Below are 20,851 nucleotides of genomic sequence, written 5' to 3'. Positions count from 1 at the left end.
TCCGGGTGGGGTCGGAGAATCTGCATCTCTGACATTCGTAAGTGATGCTGACGCAGCCGTTCCACGGTTCATACTGAGAACTGCTGTGTTAGAATGGAACACTGGAGAGCGTCTGGGAGCATCCTTTAGTTTGGATGGGTAAGGGAGGGTCTGCGAGAGGGCAGCTGAGCCCTGAACCCCGAGGAATCTGCCGCCTCGGAGAAGCTGGGATCGGGAGCACCAGGTAGGACTCGCCTTGGGAGGAACATGGTCACCTCCTCCGTGTGACAGCTGGGAAGGCCACGTGGGATCCAGAGGCAGGCATTTGTCAGGGGTGGGTGAGGGCGAGCCGGTCCCTGCGTGGTGGATGCTGGCTTCTCCACGTGGGCGGGGCAGGCACAGCGGCCTGTGAGCTGGGCAAGGGCGTTGTGCATTTGAGACGCCTGTTTGTGAAATAGTCATTCTGGAGTGGGAGAAAAAGAAATATTCTAAGGACGCATATGTCGAAATGCTGGGTGATGTTAAACGGGCAATTGAGATTTTTGGGTTATGAATGCAAAGTGAGAGCAGTTGGTGAGGTTTCGTCATTCTCTCCAGTAACACTGGTTCACAGGAGGTGAACGACTGGGGAGCCCGAGGCTGGTCAGCTTAGAATGGTGGAGAAGGATCCGTGCAGTCACTGAGGGTGTTGGCAAGGCACTGACGACGATAGAGGGGTTTGAAGCAGAAACAAGGACGATAAGGATCACGGTAATAAATTGTCCGACAGATCGCTGATGTCAGATGACGTGCAGAAGAGTGGGACTCACGGGAGAGCGTGTGGGATGTGAGCTTCAGATCATTCATTTAGCAGCTGCGTGGCCCAGGCACAGCAGAATCTCCCTGAACCTCAGTCTCCTCGTCAGGGAAATGGGTCTGGTAGTTTCCTCCATGTGGTGTTGTAAGAGTGAATCGTGTATGTAAATCACCGGGCCTGGTGCCTGGCTCTTCAGAAATGGCACCTTTATTCTAGTATCGATGTTAAACCTTTCACACACATACTTAGGAAGGAGTTCAGCTTGTTTCTCTGAAATACACCACCCCAAGTGATATTGAATATGTGGGATTATGACAATCACATATATATATGTATGTGTATATAAAGAATCAGAGAAAATTGGTTGCGTCTATCTTTTACCCCAGCTCCTGTGATTGTCAGGGGAACAACAGAGCCTTCAGAAAATGGCCAGAAAAATTAACGGCCACCAAATGGGAGATTCTTTCCCCGCAGCACTTATCATAAATGCACAGCTTCCTTCTCTCTGTCCGAATTGCTGCATCCCTCCGATGGTTTTCCAGAGCTGAATTTTAATCTGCGTTCATTTGCATACCCTTCATCAACTTGTTTCTCTCTGTTGCCTTTTTAATCAAGAGGCTTAGAAACAAATCACAGATCTTAAAAGGAGGAATCGTGGCTGAGAGCTCTTGGAGCTGAGATATGCAAATTGAACCAACCGTGAGATAGCGCTTTTCTCTCTCTGACGGGCAAAGCGAGTGAAAAGAAAATGATGGCACTCAACAGGGGAGAACGTGCAGGGAATTCGTGCTTGAAGACTGTAAATCGGTACCTTCTTTCTGAAAAACCATTTGGTGATACATGAAGAGTCATCAAAAGGCCCATGTATTTTAAAGTAGCCATTCCCCTCCGAGCATATATTCCGAGAGAATGGTAAAACAGTATTGGACAAAAATGTAGGAATAAATGTATTCATTACAGTGGAAATAGCAAAATAAATAACGGGGAGATAAACCAAAGTTGAGGGGAATGGTTTTTAAGTGATGGCATATCCGGACAATGGTAAATGCTGTAAGATTGAATTCAAAAAATGCAAGAAACAACGCTGAAGTCTGGCCTGATCCCTGTTCCATAAATAATAAGCACAGAACATTTTTTTAAAATAAACCTGTCACATTAACCATTGTCATTTCAGTGCAGTAGAAAATCAGGTGATTTTCATTTTGTCCCCTTTTTTTAAAGCCTCTGTACATTTTGCAAGTACTTTACAATAACAATATATTATTTCATATTAAAAATAAAACATTGAAAGATATTAAACTTATTGAGAAGAAGGGACAAGGCTGGACCCTTCCATTTTTTGACCCCTTCTGTGCTTCCAGCCGTCCAATTTCTGTCTTCCCTCCTCTGCTGAAATTGCTCTTTTAGAGATGACTGGTGCCTTCAATTGTCAACCCCACAGGTGTCTCCTCAGCCCTCAGTTTATTTAATTTCTCAACATGCCTTACACAATTGATCTCCCTTTACTCATTTTTAATACTAGCTTGATTTAGAGGTTATTCACATACAGTAAAGTTCACCCTTTTAAAATACACAATAGCTCCTTTGTTCTTGAAAGACCCTTCTTCTTACATTGCTGTGTCTGGACACTACTCTGCCATCATTTTGGTCATTGGGCGCCATCTGTGTGCTGGGTACTAGTCCCCCTAACTTTACTCTGCTGTCCCTTTTTAGTCTCCTTTGCCAGGTCCTCCTTCTCTGCCCAGCTCTCAAATATCAGCATCCTGAAAGCTCTGTTCTCTCGCTCAGCATTGTGCCCACTAGCCTGTCTGCGAAGATGCCCAGTTCACCTGAGCTGGGGTATCTCCCTCACCCCCTCACCCACATGTGCCGTTAATGCCTGAGAGCTCGCACATCCTCAGCTGGACTCCTCTTTCCCCATCCTTGGCCGTCCAGCTTCATTCCGGCACTTGCTTCTGTGTTTCTGTCCTGATTAATGGTGTCCCAGTCTTGCAGGTCAACCGCCACAGAAGTTCTGGGGACGCGTTTGATTCTGTTTTCTTTTATTACCACTCTGTCTACTTGAAGTATCTTGATTCTGTGTCGTTCAAGACATTGCTGTAAGCAGTGCCATGGTTTTTCCCTCATTGTCTCGGCTCCTCTCCTATGGACAGGGCAGTTGTCTTTGGACTTCTGTCTCTATCTTCCACCCTGTTGTCAGAGCCATCTTCCTAATGATTGCCCTGGTTAGGTCCCCTCTCTGCTCCAAACCCTTTCTACAGAAGAAAGCTCAGACTCCTTGGCTCAATAATCAAAGACATGCATGACCTGGCCTCAAATGATGCTTCCGAGCCTGCACACCACTGGAGAGCCCTGTGACTCTCCTCCGGTCCAGCCGGACTGGAGAATTCAGGATGCCTGAGCACACCCCCTTCACTTATCCATCATGCTGCTCTTATTTCCATCATTCACTTTCTCCTCCATTCCTACTCCTTAAACTATGGGCCATTTTCCAAGACCAGTTCAAATGATGCAGCTTCCGGGAAGTCCTCTGCCACGTCTCTGACTATGAGTGACCTTTCCCACCTTTGCACTCCCATAGCTATTTGTCTGGAAACTTTGAGCGCTCACCACATCCTATAAGGACTTTGTGATTTGGCCATTTGTGTCTGTCTCCCACTTAGGCTAATGGCAGCCACTAGGCCTCCTTTATCTTTGTATAATTCATGATACTTACATGGGGCGCGATGCAGAAAGGGCACTTAATAATTATATTTAGCAGTGAAAAGGAATTCAACACCCTGGTAGTATCATTTCTAATTTGGCTTCTGATACACAAGGTTCAGAGCCCTCACTGATTGGCGGATTACCGCCACCTCCTTCTTACTCTTTAATATCCCTAAATGCTTTTAGATCTAAACAAGCACTTAATTCCTCATTCTGAGGGCCACGTGGCTGGCTTCGTGGTCTTGATATCAATATCAAACTGATGGGGGATAAAAAAACCTCTTGGTCTGGTCACCAAGCTTTGCCTCAGTCCATTCCTGATTCCAGTCTAAATGTGATGGAAACATTAAAGGAAGCCTCACTTATACTGTGCTGGGGGTTAATCTGCCCGATTTGGTGCATGGATGTAATTCGGAGCCGTGTGCCCTGCTCTGTAACCACAAAGAGGCTTCATCTCCCAGGGTCCTCACATGGTAGCATCCTCCGCAGGTGACAAAGAGAGTGGGGTCAACTCTGATCCAGAAGATCCTTCAACCCATAGTAAACCTCGTATTCTTAAGGTCATATGCTCTTAAAGATTTTTTATAATCTCAAAATTAAAAAAAAAACCTTCATACCTATGAAATTGCACTCATACTGTTAATCCGTCCCAATGATTCCCTTCAATGGTCCCTTCCAATTAAGCTACTCCACAAGTCACAAGAGGACTTTAAACTGCCCTACGAAGCTGGAGGGAAATTTCCACCTAAATATCTTAGCAGAAAATCTATCTTTTAATAGAAACTTCCCACATTTCCTGGTTTAATTAGCCTAATTAATATATTTAAATACTGACTAGTGATTACCTTATTTCCAGGATGTAGTCTGTTCTCTAAAAGATACACAAACCCTTCTGCTCTTCTTTTATTTTTATTCAGTTTGTCTCCAAGAGTCTTTGATCAAATACTACCTCTATCCTCCTGGGGGGCATTTTTTATAAATCCAAGTATAAGTTTTTGTTTTTCTTTTTCTACTTAAATATTCTGCCAGTATCAGTGAAAAGCGCCTTCCTTTAGCAGAACTTAAATCTGTAACGCTACCCAGTTTATTCATTGCATCTCAGCAGAGCAGCCGTTTTGGTTAAAGAGAAAGAATTATTTCTCTTATGAAGAAAAAAGATTAAGAGTAAGCATAAGAACACAAAATTAAGAGATAGCATAATAATTGATTCTTGGCTCAGTTGGCTCTAAGTTAATTCTAAATTTGAAAAGCAATGTGCAGAATTAAGTAGAACGTATAACTTTATGAACCTCTCTGGATAACTGTGTAGGCTAAATTTAAATCAAGGGGATGGATTATAATATCAGCTAGGGATGGAGCAGGGTCGGTAGTTGACCACAAGAAGCCAAGTGTCTTTCCCATTCTATGAGCTCTTAAAATGCCATAGATAATAAAAGAATAACCATGAGGACACCCAACAGGGAGCCTAAATAAGAGGCTTTATTGGCCAGCAAAGTCACAGAGCACTGTACCCCTGTCTTGCATTACAGGCTGTTCCTTTTTGTTTTATTGTAGATGAAATCAAATCTGCCCAACAACATATAGGTACTTTCTGCTTTTATTTATTTATTTATTTATTTATTTATTTATTTATTTATTGCCACGTACCTGTATGAGGTGTCTCTGTGAACTGGACTCCTCGAGGTACTTCATATAAATGGCTCAAAGTACCTCATATAAGTGGAATCTCATGGTATTTGTCCTTTTCTGTCTGGCTTTTTTCACTGAGCATAATGTTCTCAAGGTCCATCCATGTTGTAGCCTGTGTCAGAATTTCCTTCTTTTTAAGGCTGGATAATCTTCCATTGCACGCATGCACCACATTTTGTTTACCTAATCGTCCATCCTTAATGGAAAATATTGTAAGTGGTCATCCCAGGAATCATAGGCCCTTCTCAGTGTTTGATATTTGAAGTATGTGTCTTCAGAAGGCCGGCATATTTGTCCCAGGTTCCACGCTAAGGAACGGAGTAGGTGACGAACAAACTTAGCCCTGCCAAACCCCTAGTTCTGTGAGTTCCCCCTGCTCTCGGCTTCCAGCACACACTGGCCACCTTTCGGTTATTGTAAGGATGACAAACATCTTGGATACAAAAGAACTTGAAAGCCCAGAATTGACAAATAGCTTAAGATCATACCATCCTGGTTAACATTGCATATTTTCCAAATAATGTGATGAATTACTGTGCTGTTGAATTGTTCAAAGATTTGCTCTGTGAGGTAGGATTTTTTTTCACAAAGTAAGAAAATAGTATTTCCTACAGGCTGTTTTTATGACTCTGTTGCGTGTCTGGAACCTCACCACTGCTGGGCACTCAGGAAATGTTTGGACACTCAAGTAACAGGCAACAGATGCCCATTGGAAGCCTGTTCTATTTCTCAGGCATGCCTTTTTGCCTGGTGGCCAGCAGGGGGAGACATACCACATGCTGTGGACAAGTTTCACCAAATCCTCTTCTGCTTTTTCCCAATGTCCTGGTCAACCTCAAATATGCCTTTGAGAATGGGGTCTAGTATTGATCTAGTTCTCATCAACTGATAGCCCAAAACTTTGGTCAAAAAATAATTTATGAACTTGTACATGGAGAAAATTTTTAAGGATGTCCGAGAGAGAAAAATGTTGGCATGATGCCTGACATGTGACAGGCTCTCTACGTGTGGAGAAACAATGAACGAATGGACTGTGCATTTGAGAGCCTATTCTAGGATGAAGTGATGCTGGGGAAAATGGTCTAGTACTTTCATGGGTGCACACGGCAGTCCACATGGTTTGTCCTGGTGGAATGGAAGTGCAGAGTCTGGCTGAGGGCATCTTCAGTGTGTGCCATGGAATTTAATTGAACACATAAATTGAACTACTGCCAACATTGATTAAATCATGTTTGAAGCCCATGAAACAATTAATAAACCTTCGAGAGGTGAATAATAGTGTAAGAACAAACTCAGTGTTAAATTTATTTTTTAATTGAAGTACAGTCGGTTACAATGTGTCAATCTCTGGTGTACAGCACTGTGTCCCAGTCATGCATATACATGTATATATTTGTTTTCATGTTTTTAGTGTTAATTTCTGATTTCATTCTGTAACCCTTCTGTACCTGCGGACTATGATTTTTAGTGATGGCATTTCTGTTGGCTCATAGAATTGTGTACAAAAGAAAGTTATTCTGTAGGACTCAGGAGTTAGATGAGAACCTTGAAAAATCACTTTATTCCCTTTCTTTATATAGAATTCCTCATATTTATTTTTTCCCTTTCACAGATTTATTTTTATGTAAATTGCTTAAGTATATCAATAGGCAATGTTGTCTGGTGTTGACTTAGTAAGTTTTGTACCAGAAGTCTTGTTACAGACAATTAAACTAATGTGTGAATTCCTCGTATTTATGTACAATGTTCCTAAAGATTCCAAAACCACTTCTTCATTCAAATAAATCAGCATATCTGGGATCTATTTTATTAGCATAATTTAAAAGGCATCTGAGTGGCAAATGAGCTTGGTTTGGATTTTCACAGTTTGATATATCCTCTGAAATTCACAGAACCTGGAATGTTTCCCAGAACCCGGGATTTTCCGCAATGATTGGCCGTTTCTTATCCTCTCGACTCCCTGCATGCAAAGCAGTGAGTAGGAGCGAACGTGATACAGGCATCCTTTTGAGGAAAGCATTTCCCTCAGCCAGCTCTCTCCTGCTGGAAAAAAAACAATAACAAAACGGAGAAATGTCATTTTCCTGCCACTCCCCTAGCCAGTCTTTTTCACATTCCTTGTTACCTGGTTATTCAAAGTGGCTGAATAACTCAGTCGCTGGAGCACTGGGATGGAGGGGCCAAGGAGCTGGGTTCCTTCTCCACGTGGGCTGGCAGCTCTGCTCTGTGTAGCCTGCAGGAACAGTGCCTTCATCTTGATCGCTGCCTGGGAGATCTAGTGGTAGCATTCAGCATCAATCTGTCACCATTCCTGGAAACAGGATGTATTCACATTGTACACGCTTCCCTCCCAGCATGAATCTTCTGTACGGGAAGGGCAGCACATCCAGCTTTTTTTTTTTTTTTTTTTTACAGTAGAGGGAGGCGAGGCTAAATGCTTAGCTAATTAGTCACCAGCTTCTGTGGCAGGACAAAGAGAACCCGGGTTGCAGTTTGAGCAGCTTGCCAGCTGGTACCATCTACACCAGGTTGCCAGAGGAGCCTGCAGACATCCCAGCTGTTTGGCCTCGTAGCGGAGGCTGTAAACATGTAAACAGGTACCCGGGCAAAATACTGTCGAGCGGAGCGGTGAGCGCTGCCCGCCGGGAAGTCACGGGAACGTGGTCAGGCCGCTTTGAAAAGCTACCTCTTCGAGGTATCTGACAGAGGCCGCCGAGGAAACAGATCTGTGGTTCTAGAAGGACTCTGACCAGAAAACCTTCAGAAGTTGCTTTATAAACAGCCATCCTCCTGCGAGAATAATCATGGATTTTGAAAATATCAATCTCAACATACTGATGACTTTGAAAAAAATCAGAGCGGCTCTTGCCAGATGGGCGATTTCAGGGTTGGCTTGTACAATTCCACTTTAACATCCAATTTCTTATTTTGTTCCTCCTCCTTCAGGCACAGTTTCTGTTTTCATGTGGTGCTCCGTCAGTCTTTTTTTCTGTTTTCTCTCTCTTGGGGCACATCCTTTTGGTGTGTCTGCATCTCCTTTGGTGTCCTGGGGTACAACACAGCCTCAGTCCCGGGTCCAGGAGCTCAGACTTGGGGGTTTTAGAGTCAATTTGGAGGGCTCTGACGATTGTGACAGTGACGATTCAGTGACCCCGTTTGGGGGTATTTGTTTCTGAACCCTCAGCACCTAACTGTATGCCTCGTTTCCAACTGCAACCCTGTAATGGTTATTTTAGAGAAACCATCAGCTCCTTGTCTAGTTTTTTGAAATATGAAAATAATAGGACTAATGCATAAAATGTCAGAGATGAAAAATGCTGTTATTTACCCTGGAAGTTCTTCCATCATCTGTAGCCAAGTCATTCAAGGAAGTAGCCTTTATAAGTGGAAACTGTGTCTTTCGAAGTGTTCACGGCCAATGTTACGTTTTAAAGCAAAGGGCGCTGAAACGTGTTTCTCTCTGCAAGTCATTTATTTGTAAGAGTTAAAAGAAAGAGCTGACAGAAACATTTGCTTTAAATTGTCCTAAAACTCAAACAGCTGTCCTTGGTCTCCTGTCAAAATCATGACTGCCAAGAGTTTAAATGATCAGTGTGGACTGAATGAAAGGGTTATTGCTTTGATAAATACATTTGAAGCCTAAAAAAGAAATGAAAATAGACCAAGAAATATCTACTAGAATTTAATGAGATTTGGAGGAATGACTTTGAGAAAATTAGATAACATAGATATATTTTTCACATAGAGTCTGCCTAGAAACCCATTCATCCAAATTGCCCAAGCCAGTTAGAAGATGGTAGCGTGAATCTTTGCAGATGACAGTTTATCGACATGTCATCTTTTATTGCAAAAAGATTTGCATTCAGCTATTGCTTAATCTTTGCAATATACTCAGGAGACCACAATTCTTCAAAGAAAGAATTGCTCAGAATTTGGGAGAGTGCTTTTAACCTGGTGTGTAGAGGAGGAAATAAGAAATATGGTACAGACTTATGTGGGATACTAGCTTTTTCCACAGATTTGCATGGGGAAGCTGATGGAGAATGTGGTAAGCAGTCTGCTTGGTGTCTTGTAATTTCAGATTTCCTGGATCCCACCCTCCATTTAACCACAGGGTTAGCTTTTGTCTACTTCAGCAACATTTAGCATCCAATTACACGTGTGTTTTACATTTAGAAGGGAATTGGCAGATACAAAATCAGTATCTTTGTTACATACCAAAGAACTCCATTTCTAAGGTGTATGGAAGGTTTGCTTGTTTTGTGGGTTCTGTTATTTTTCTAGAATAATTTTTATTTTTACCCCACATTTAAGAATTGTATATATAGCTAGTAAGGTACACTGGACGTGGCTGGAGGGTGAATGTTAGAAGCAGAGTGTCAGGAACAGCTTGAATAGGAACAGAAATAGCCCTCAGCACTTATTCTGCCTACAACAGATTTGCCTGTGGAGCACCTTAGATACAAATCTTTGGCAGTTATGAAATTATAAAGATTAATATTTCAAGCCAGCATGGTCTGTGATCAAAAGAGTAATCATTTCCCTCTCTCAGACTGTTACCGAGCCCAAGATCACACTGCTCCCCGCACGACAGGCCAGTGCAATCCAGAGCCGAGACGTTGGGGCAGGGAATAGTGACTTTATTCAGAAAGCTGGCAGCCCGGGAAGATGGTGGACTAGCGTCCCAAAGAACTACCTTACCAAGTTAGAATTCAGGCTCCTTTTATACTAAAAGAGGAGGGAGTGTGGTTGGTTTTTGCAAACTTGGTTGCAGACTCCTTGGTTGTCTACCGTGATCAGGTCACGATGTTCCTGTAGACCTCCAGCAAGAAAGACAAATGTTGCTCTCTGTTCTGCAACTTTTTATCTCTATATGGGTGGAAAAGTGTTATACCCTTAAAGGTCAGCACCTTGAGAGTGGGTTACTCTGTATATTTCAGACTATAGGCAGCATTCTTAACTTGTAGCAAAAGCAGTTAAAGCAAAAGAAACAGATCCAATATGGAGTCAGGTTTGTTCTTCCCTATTACAAAATCACCTCTTCTAAGCTGACACCACTCTCTCCCTCCACCTCCTGGAAATACAAAGGAGAAGTACCCTGAGAAGCCCAGAACACCTGCTCTCTCTAGGGACCATTGTCATGGGAGTTGGTTTGTAAAACATTTTGTGTGTGTGTAAAACTTTTGTTATTGTTAATAACTCACTTTGTGTGGCGATCTACTGTAAACAGTGTGGGAGCAGGTAAGGGTAGGAAGGAATGAAGAACGAGGTTCACCCTTTGTCGGCACATCCCCCTAACCTGAATCCAGCCAGTAGGTCTCAGAAAACGGAAACATCAAGAGGCCAAGAACTGCCCCCACAGTCCGGGGCTTGCAGAATTATTTTTTTATCAAAGGTAGCAACCGAGTATTTGTGTACACAGAACACACACACTCACACACATACACACTTATCTAGACAGACAACACACACACACTTTTTTTTTTTTTTAATACCACATGGTAAGGGCTTGGTGACCATATGCCGATTACTAAGCTGAATCTAGCTCTTTTAGGTTTCTGTTTCTTGTACTTAAATTTCTGCTACTTAAGCTTTTCAGGTGCACGTATTCTTTTTTAAATTAAATTGTATTGAGTTACAATCAGTTTACAATGTTGTGTCAGGTGCACACATTCTTAATATTTTAGTGGCGACATTACCTGTTTCCCCAAATGACAAGCAATGTTTTGTAAAAACTGTCTGACGTGTTTATTTCTGTACACGTACCTCTGCACACATCCTCAGACACACTGTGTTGAAGGTTCCGTTGTCCCAGCTTTACGTGGGCTTTCCATCCAGCCCTGCCTTAGCCCTCCTTCCTCAGTGTGCAGTGGACCCTCGACTCCGCTTTCTGCAAACGTCTGCTTCTAGGAGCTTGAAGGGACGTGTTAGGGGAGCACCACCTGGTCTCCACCTCATTGTGAAGGCAGGAGCTCGGGCATCTTACTTCTCTGGGGCTCTCCTGGGAGTGGAGGGGAGACACCTGATTTTTACGCTTAGAATTTTCACTGTCCAATGAGTCACACTATTATTTAGAATTAAAATAGTCTGCCATATAACTAAAGATGTGCCAACGGTTGTGAAGGATTTGGAAAGCTTCAGGGACTAGCAGATACACACTACTGTATATAAAATAGATAAACAACAAGGTCTTACTGTATAGCACAAGGAACTAATGATATTCAGTATCTTATAATTTAACCTATAGTAAAAATAATGTATATGTAAAACTGAATCACTATGCTGTACGTCAGAAACCAATACAACATTGTAAATTGACTGTACTTCAAAAAATAAAAAAGAAAGAAAGCTTCAGAGAAATGCTAGGGTAGCAATGGAGTTAACACCAGCTTGTACAGTCCCCAGGCTACCTGGAAACAAACCTGAGTATGTTCTAACTGGGGCGGCGGCCATGGAGGGGTGGGTGGGGAACGTCAGAGGTTAGCCTCCTTCGTTATACAGAGAAAAGTCAAGCAGGCAGGCTTTCCCTGGGGAAGGGTTGGAGGGATATTTTGCTGTGCTTGTTTCCCCTCTCCACTTAATACCTTGATGACTAGAGCTCTGTGGGGAAGGCACCCAAATCACAACCCTCTTCCCAAAATGGCAGCCGTACAGAGCCCCTCGAGGGTGCTGACAATGGCCCTGTGGTAAGGATGGGCAAAGAGTCCCCAGAATGAAGCAGAAAGAGACAAGACTCTGGGCTGATTCCTGCCCAAGTTGGAAGGACAGAAGAGGAAAGGTGATTCTGGGGCCATGAGGTTCTGATTGGAACCTGGGGGCAAACCTGTGCTCCTGGGGAAGGGTTCAACCCCACTGCGGACATCAGACTCCCCAGCTGAGTCTGATTTAACTCCAGGAAACGGGGCTGTGTTTTGTACCTTCGATTGTCCTGGGCTGGTGGTTCTCCTAATTCAGCGTATGTAAGAATCACTAGGAAATGTGTTAAAAAGCAGAGTCCTGTGTCCTTTTCTTTTTCTTTTCCTTTTTGTTAGCTTTCTTATTTTTTTTTAATTTTATATTTTTTAATTGAAGTACAGTCAGTTTACAATATTGCATCAGTTTCTGGTGTACAGCATAACGTTTCATTCAGACATACACATACACATATTCCTTTTCATACTCTTTTTCATTATAGGGTGACTACAAAATATTGAATCTAGTTCCCTGTGCTATACAGTATAACCTTGTTGTTTAGCTATTTTGTATATAGTATTTAGTATCTGCAATCTCCAACTCCCAATTTATTCTTTTCTAATAGAAAAAGGTTTTTGTAGACTTGAGTTTGACTTAGTATTTTTAACAACATGCTGCTTAAATGAATACAGCACAAAACAAAATAGGCACAAATTCCTGTACATACTGCTTTCATGTAACACCAAAACAGATCTACAATTGCAAATATAATAAAAGCTAAAACACACACTTGTAAAACACTGATTAATTTACTGTGAGCGGTGACACCCTTTGCTAAAGTGCAGGGAGCGCATTGTGGATGGGGTGCTGGCTGCTGTGGGCAAGTGCTTGTGAGCTTGGCATGCCTGGCGTTCTCGAGGACTTTCTCTACTGGAAGTTGTGCAAACCGTGATTTGTGCAGTGGGCTGTGGTTTATACTAGCTATGGGTACATCCCCTGTTACGTTGGACTCTGTTTCTTTTCTCATCATTCTCTGAGATTTACAGTAGTAGCGCTTGTCAACCTCGCAGACATAAAGATAAAAGTACGTGTGGGCATTGCCAACTCTGACACACCACGCTCAACTCGACCCAGAGTATGTCCGTGTTATGTTAAGGCTCTCATCTGGATGAAATCATCACAGTAAACATTCTCATAGCAGTAGTCCTGGACCACTATGACTACATCTTTGAAAATCCATTCATTCACCACAGTTTGGAAACACTGGTCTCTAAGGAACTGAGTTTAATATATGCGTTGTTTTTCTCATGTTGCGTTTATTACAAATGCAATAAACATTCTCTATAGACATTTTAGAAAATTGAGACAATTCCAAGGAAGAAAATAAACATTGTTTGTAATGCCATCACAGAGAGAAAAACACCATTAACATTTAAATATCTATTCTTTTTCGATGCAAACACATATGTAGGTGTATTGCATATGTATATGCATTTATATATGCATATATGTATTTGTATATGTATTGCATATGTGTGTGTGTGTGTATACGTAGTTGTATACCCCATTTAAGAAATTTTTTTTCACTTAGCAAAACGTTGAAGGCAGCTTTCCAAATTGCTAAGAATTCTTCTACAGTAACCTTTTGATTGTCTCCAGTTTGTCAATTCTGGGTGTCTGTCATAATGCACTTAGCATGTCGCCTGCTCTGAGTGTTTAGATTGTCCCAGCTCTCTGCTGTCATAAACTATGCTGTGGTAACTGTTCTTGTTCCTAACTTTGGGGGCACAGAGATGAAGCTATTTACTCGTAGGATACTTCCTGGTATTAAAACTTCTGTATCAGAGAGAATGCAACATTTAACGATTTTTGCACGTGCTAATTTTCTGAATCAAACAAGTTAAAATAAATAGAGGTGGCGGTGACAGCTCACAGCTGGATGAGGGTGCATGGCTTAGGTGATCGTCAAACCCTGCTTGTTCATTATTGGCTACTTTGGGATACAGAGAGCTGACTTAAAGTGAAAAGTTTGTAGTATTATAGAATATGAATTTGTTTGCCTGTAAAGGGTCTATTATTATTTTAAATGAATGAATATATTTTTTTTTCTTAAACATTTTCTTGGAAATAATTATAGACTCATAAGAAGTTGCGAAAATAGCACGGAGAGGTCCCGTGCACTCCTTCTTCCAGCGTTCCCCAAGGGGAACATCTTGTTTAACTATAGCACAATATCGAAACCAAGAAATTGACACTGGGATTATACTATTAAATAGATTACAGAGTTTACTCATATCTCACCAGTTCTTACATAACTCACTCTGTGTGCATGTGTGACTGTTTGTGTGTGTCTGTGTGTGCATGAAATTTTATCACATGTGGAGATGTGTGTACCCACCATGGTCCCCATAGAGACCTGTTCCATTCCTGCAAGGAAACTGCCTGGGGTGATCCTTTCTAGTCTCCCCCCAACACCCCCCTAGCCCCTGGCGACCACTGATCTGCTTCCCATCTCTACAGTTTCCTCGGTTTTAGACTTGTTACGTAAATGGAGTCACCCCAGGGCATTTGCTGTTAAACACGGTAGCTTTAGCGTACCTAGAAAGAGCATCCTAGGTGACTGTTTACTGTTTGACTGTTAAGGTGGCTGTAATGGGTATCAGAAAGGAGAGATACCTCTTTGAAGTCATTAAAACAAGCAAAAATTTCTGGAAGACAGAGAAGTATTCTGTTCACTGTAGTATCTCTAGTTTCATGAATGATATACATTATATGGGACAGCCTATGTGGAGTAACAACTGACCAGTCAGAAGAGACACCGGCTGTAAATTATCAGCACGGCCGTGCTGGTGGACACGACTGCATCTCAGCCCTGCCCAGTGCGTAGGGCTGTGCCAGGCAGGTGGTAAGTGGGCCTTAGTCAGCTCAGGATGCTGTAACAAAAATACCATGTGCTGGGTGGCGTAAACAGCAAACATTTACTTCTCACCATTTTGGAGGCTAGGAGGCCCAAGGTCAAGGTGCTGGCAGACCCAGTAGTCTGGTGAGGCCCCACATCCCGGTTTACAGACGGCCGTGTTCTCACTGCATCTTCACATGGTGGAGAGCAGGGAGAGGAAGTAAGCTCGAGTCTCTCCTTATACGGCCACTTACCCCACTCATGAGGGTTCCACCCTCATGACCTGATTACCCAACAAAGACCCTACCAGCCTAATGGCAGCCCTTTGGGGTTAGGTGTCAAAGTATGAACCAGTGAGGGGGTGCAAACACTGAGTTCAAGGTGCCCAATAAATGTCTTTTGAATAAATGAGGTGTATCCACTCTGCTTTATGGTTCCTCTGGCCCTCGTTCCGGAGTCTGCAGCTCCTCTGTGACGTTCTCACAGCTAAGCAAGAGTGGACTGTGGAGCTTTCAGAGTTCTGAGCACCATCCTAACGAACCCTGGGGCAGCAACCCTGAGTGTTATGCGCTGGAATAAAGAAATTCCAGTCTGTGCTCGCTCCTCCTGCTTCCATGGGCCTTACACTCAGTCTTTTCTTATCAATTAAAAGGGATTTGAGAATTATGGCCAATATCCAGACAAGAAAAATAGGGCAAGAATGTGGAATTCAATCAGGGAACAGAGACGTTCGCTGAATCCAGTCGACGGGTAAAAGACATTTGCTGCCAAGTTGGTTTTAAAGGTGCAGAATTTCCTCCACCTAAATTAGGTGATAAAGCTTGGATATTAACTTATGATAAAAATTAGGTGAAGGTGCAACTTGAAATATAATTCTAGGAAATGTGTGACATGCAGAGCTGTGAAATTAAACTCCAGTTGAGCAGAAGGTCCCTGCTGACATAGCGTGCGGAACTCAACACTTATAAAGGGATCAGCTCATTCACCTGGAGTCTGGGGAGATTCAGCTTTGAAAAACATGGTGCCCAGATCTGGAGTTTTGATGTTGAATTTGGCAGATAAATAAGTGTGTCCTGAGTCTTTGGCCAGGGGAGCAGGGCACCCCGATAACGTAGGTGTTTCCTCTTGAATTAGAAAAATGACTTTACAACCATGGAAGATGTGAAAGGAAGCCAACGGATGATCAAATGAGCCAAATGTACACAACCCTGTGTACGTTTAGGAATACGTCTTGTCACCGTTAATTTTACTTGTGGTTATTTGTTATTAAACAGTCTGAAGACAGTCTGACCTATTAGGGTATCTGAACACATTAGAGTAGCCTTGAGTTTTTCCTTTGGTAAGTGTAGTTAATATTAGATGTGTCGGTTTATTTTGAGAAGAGTGAAAGAATTTGGTTACAGTTGTAAATTGATTTGGAATATTTAAGAGATGGTGTTGACACAGCTGATCATCCTTTCCTCGCTGGAACATTTTCTTCACCAAGTTCTTGGGACGCTGTCTCACTCATGGCCTCTTCTTGCTCCTTTGCTAATGCCTCTTCCTTGCCCCAACCTCAAGCTGAAGTGCCCAGGGCTCAGCCTTGAACCCTCTTGCCTCTGTCCGTGCCCTCATGGTTTTAAACACCACAGATAGAGTGATGACTCCAGGATACACATATCCCGCCTGGATCTCTGCCTGAACTTTTGACCTGAATCTTCATCTGACTTGAATCTTCATCTGCTCCTTTTGACCTCCCTCCGGGACATCAAAGCCTCTCAGAATTTACCCGTCTGAAGCCAGACTCATGGTGTGCCCCTACCCCCACTCCCTCACCACCTCGGCGTCTTGCTTTTCTCAAGTCTGCCCCATCTCAGGAAGTAGCAAATCTTACCTCTAGTTACTCAGACCAAAAGGTCTTGTCGTCATCCAGGACTCTTCCCTTCTTCTTGCAAGAGACATCCAATCGATTAATAAATTCATTTAGTGCATCTTCAGAATAAATAATCCCTATTGCTTTCACCATCTCCATTGCTTCCCCGCCGGTCAGACCAGGCCACCACCGCCTCCCACCTGGATCACTACCATAGCCCATTAACCAGCCTCCCTTCTCTGCCCTGACCGCCACACAGCAGCGAGAACCCTCCACTGGCTCCCAACTCACTGAGGATAAAACCTGAAGACCTTACAGTAGCCTGCAAGCCCCCATGTGATCTATTTATAAAGAAGATACAAAAGGAAAAGAAAAGTGGAGGGCGTGAGTCCAAGTATCGCTGCCTCTCAGTAAGGGAAGGGCTTCCATTTATCTGTTTAGATTCTGAAGCGTCGCTCACATGCAGGCCGTGTCTCTCATTAGAAATCTCCAGAGTCCGAATGTCCTGACTTTGGGCCTAGTTTTTCATCCACCGGACGCTGTTCAGTAATTACAGCACTCCATGCTTTTATTCCGCTAGCAAGCCCAGCCAGATCTGAAACAAGTAAGTCAGCACCGTGGAGCTGGCACAGGCAGCAACGAGAAGTGGCACAGGCAGCAACGAGAAGTAGCTCAGGGCTGACTCAGCACATTGAGTTTACGCAGATGCCAAATCGTAGGAGCTCCACTGACGTCCCTCCGAGAAGACCTGCGTCGAAAGACCTTATTTCAGCACCTTTTTTTGTCTAGATTTACTGCCGCTAAAGAACAGAGTTCTTTAATTCTAGGCTCAGCACCTGTCAAGGACTTAAATCCAATCACTGCTCAAGACAGCACAATATCACTTCCTGACCGAGCAAGAGAAGCATTTGCTATTGTTAGAACAGTGCGTTCTTTTGAACAGACCCTGCTGGGCGTTGTCACAAAGCATGAGCCATGGAAGGTTGACGGGGAGCTCAGCTTTCAAGCCAGTCATCCTTCACGTGGCTGGAGCCTTCAGAGCTGAAGTCACAGGCCTAAGGACACACGTCTCCGCAGCATTCAGACACGTTCTCTTGCCTGGCAAAGACATGGAGCAGGGTTTTGGGGGGAGAGTATAGCTCAGTGGTAGCGTGCATGTTTCCCACACAGGAGGTCCTGGGTTCAATCCCCAGTACCTCCACCAAAAACTAAATAAATACACCTAGTTACCCCCCGCAAAACCCAAAAATAAATGAAACCAAGGGAAAAAAAAGAAACAGAGCAGGATTTGTTGGTATTGATGTCAAAGGTTCTGATTTGCTCCAATGGTCCGCTGGGAGTGTTGGTCCCTCTGGAGGTGGCAGGCGGGGTCGGGAGGAGGGGGAAGCAGCGCCACCTGTAGGCTGACACACAGAGTGCAGGTGGGAGAGGAAATGGCAGGACAACTAAGGGGACTGGCGTTCTGTAGAGAAGCCAGCAGGCAGCTCAGGTCAGAAGTCGGAGCCTAGGTAAATGAATACTACAGGAGGGGCAACCAGTTATGCTTGTTTATTCCCTGGGCAGCACGGGCCAGAGTTCAAGGATTTCTGCTAAATAAGGCAGTCGATTCCTTTGTGGGAGGTTAGATAATGGTGCACACTGACACCATCATCCCTAAGAAAGGGCCCTCGGCTTGCCATCTCCTTGGGGCAGGAGAGTTGACAGAAAAGGTCCTAGCTGTCGTCTTTACTGAACACGTACTACATGCCACTGTCTGTGCCGAGCGCTTCATTTCATCTCAGGGACTTCGTACAGCACCAGGAGCGGGCAGTGTCATCACCCCCAAGTCTCACGTGTAAATACTGAGGTTCAGACAAGTGAAATAACGTTCCCATCACTGGTTTGAGCCTTGGCTTTAAGTGTGTGGACGTCAGCTCCCAAACCCCCACACTTAAACAGTGTACTAAACTTTGACAAGACAGAAACAGATTGGGAAGAACTTGCAGGTCATCTGGTTCTGTTTTCAGATTCCAGTCTGTGGATTCCTTCAGGCCGACAGCGAAATTCTTGATGGTCTGTTGCAAAATTAGAAAAGTTAGGCCGATGTTACAAAATCTAATGTAACCAAATTTACTTAACTTAGAGAAGTTTTTATTCTGACGTTGTGTCATTCTTTCCTTGTAGGTCCCTGGAAATGGACTGGTCTTTAATGAAAAGATCTTAATAATGGTAGGGTTTTTGTTAATGTGCTTAGAAACACAAAAACTTGGCAACTCCCATGTTGCCACCTACCATGTTTTTTTCAGTTGTATAGGTCTGAGAAATCCAAAGTTCATGGGACCACTGACCCAGCTATAATCACCCTGTTCAGCAGTTCTCCACAACATCCCTAAAAGATGGCCAAGTCGGTTTTGTTTTTAAGATTTCCAATGATGGTTTACTGCTTTTTTTTTTTTTTTTGCCGAGTCCATTCTCTGTTGTGAGAAAGTTCTTCCTTTCATTGAATTGCATTTATCTTTATCTGATTAATGGAACAACAAAGATCAAGAGTATGCCACTAGACTTGAAAGCCACGTGTGAAGGCAGACACCATGTGCAGTTCCTTCCTTCCACGGTCAGGAATTATTCTCTTTGTTTGCTTGCTTGCTGTCTTCCCCACCCTGCATTAAGTGTCCTCTTCATTAGGGCAGAGACCTCTTCCCCGGCACCTAGGACAGGGCCTGGCACAGAATAAGTGGCCAAACAATATTCATAAAATGAGTACTTTGTAAATACAGACATTCAATAAATATTGGCTCAGTTTAGAAAGGCTAATTCATCTTCTGCTTGACGGCACTTTGAATATTTGAAGTCAGCTCTCATGTCCCCAGTAAGTATTCTTGCTTTTCCTGCACTAAGAACCAGCAGTCCCTTGAGATGCTTCCCCTGTGATGGGGTTTCAGACTTGCCGTATTTGCCTTTGCACACACTCCAGAGCATGAACGGAATTCCTAAAGCATCGCCCTATAACTGAAGACAAGACACCATGAGACCTGGCCACAGCTGGTTCCAGGGGGGTCTGTTTGCTCTCCGAGTCTCACAACATGGCTTCAGTCTACATTTGTAAAGTCACAGCATATAGTCACCCATTAAGCTTGTGATTGATAACATCGCCTACGTCTTGGGAAAGTGACTTTCTCCATTCTCGAGTCTCTGTTGCATTTATGCTTGTTGGGCAAAATCTTCACCATTTGGCAAAACTTAACATTTATGCCCTTTGCATTTCATCTTAATTTTTGACCTATTGTTCAGCCTATTCAGAGCTTTTCATCTTGATTTTTTTCTTTCATTCACTCCTTCAACCAGTAATTACTGAGAATCTACTGCATGTCAGGCCCCATCTTCAAAGCCTGCCTCCCCTCTGCCTCGCCAGTGAACCCAGTACACACACTTCCTGATTTGCCATCGCCCTGACCCGCTACAGTCCTCTGGGTTGACATCTTCCAATAACCCATGCTCTTGTGATTGCTAGTTCAACCAGCTGGGGATCCTCCAACTTCCACTGTCACCCTGCCCTCGCTGGACCTGAGGGTGGAGTAGGAGACTTGTCCATGGTTGTGTTAGCTCTTGCTCTCAAGATTTGAGCTGTGGCCTTGGGAACAGAGCAGCTTGCCCAGGAGAGGAGGAGACAGATGACGACGAACTGTACTGTTCACAGCCTCCTGAGCAGAGACGCTCGCCTTACGCACACAGGCTTAAAGCAGAGTCAGGCCCTGTCACCCTGCCCAGATGCTCTGGACTGAGTGCATCACTGTTCTGGCCCCGCCCTTGTCCTGCCTTTCCTGACAATCTGCTGCAGTGAAGCTGCCACACTTTTGGAGAGCTTGTCATGTGCCAGACCCTTTCCTTTCATCACCTCAGTTGACCCTCACCACAGCCCCATGAAGTATAGGTACTGTGATCATCACCATTTCCCAAAAGAGGAAACCAAGGCTCGGAGCAGTGATGTAACCCAGCCAAGGACCCGAGTCGGCGATTTGGAGCTGGAGCGTGTGCCCGATTCCCTGGACACACCACCGCCCCCTTGGACCCCGGAGCCGTGCGCTCAGGACCTGGCCTCGGCCTCGCCTTCCTTCACCCAGGGCTGCCCTGAGACACGTCCCCCTGCCGTTCTTTTGGCTGCCGTGACGTGCAAGTCCTCTCCTGGGTGCTTCATATGCATTTCCTCACTCAGCCTCCTGCAGGGGAGCCCTTTTTTTTAAATTAAAGTATATTTGATTTCCAATGTTGTGTTAGTTTC

At 43.8% G+C, this 20,851-nt stretch overlaps 1 protein-coding gene and 1 non-coding gene across 4 annotated transcripts in view; both read left to right on the top strand.

The window, feature by feature from the left end:
* Positions 1-20,851, top strand: part of RCAN2 (regulator of calcineurin 2) — a 217,002-nt gene that overhangs the window by 69,415 nt on the left and 126,736 nt on the right. The window lies entirely within an intron of this gene.
* On the top strand, positions 17,722-17,794 carry TRNAG-CCC. Its single transcript has one exon. It is a non-coding gene; the product is annotated as a tRNA-Gly (tRNA).

This window comes from Camelus ferus, chromosome 20, assembly GCF_009834535.1.
Source record: "Camelus ferus isolate YT-003-E chromosome 20, BCGSAC_Cfer_1.0, whole genome shotgun sequence".
Lineage (NCBI taxonomy): Eukaryota > Metazoa > Chordata > Mammalia > Artiodactyla > Camelidae > Camelus > Camelus ferus.
The sequence above is the reverse complement of the archived record's forward strand: the minus strand, read 5'-3'. Positions and strand labels throughout refer to the sequence as shown.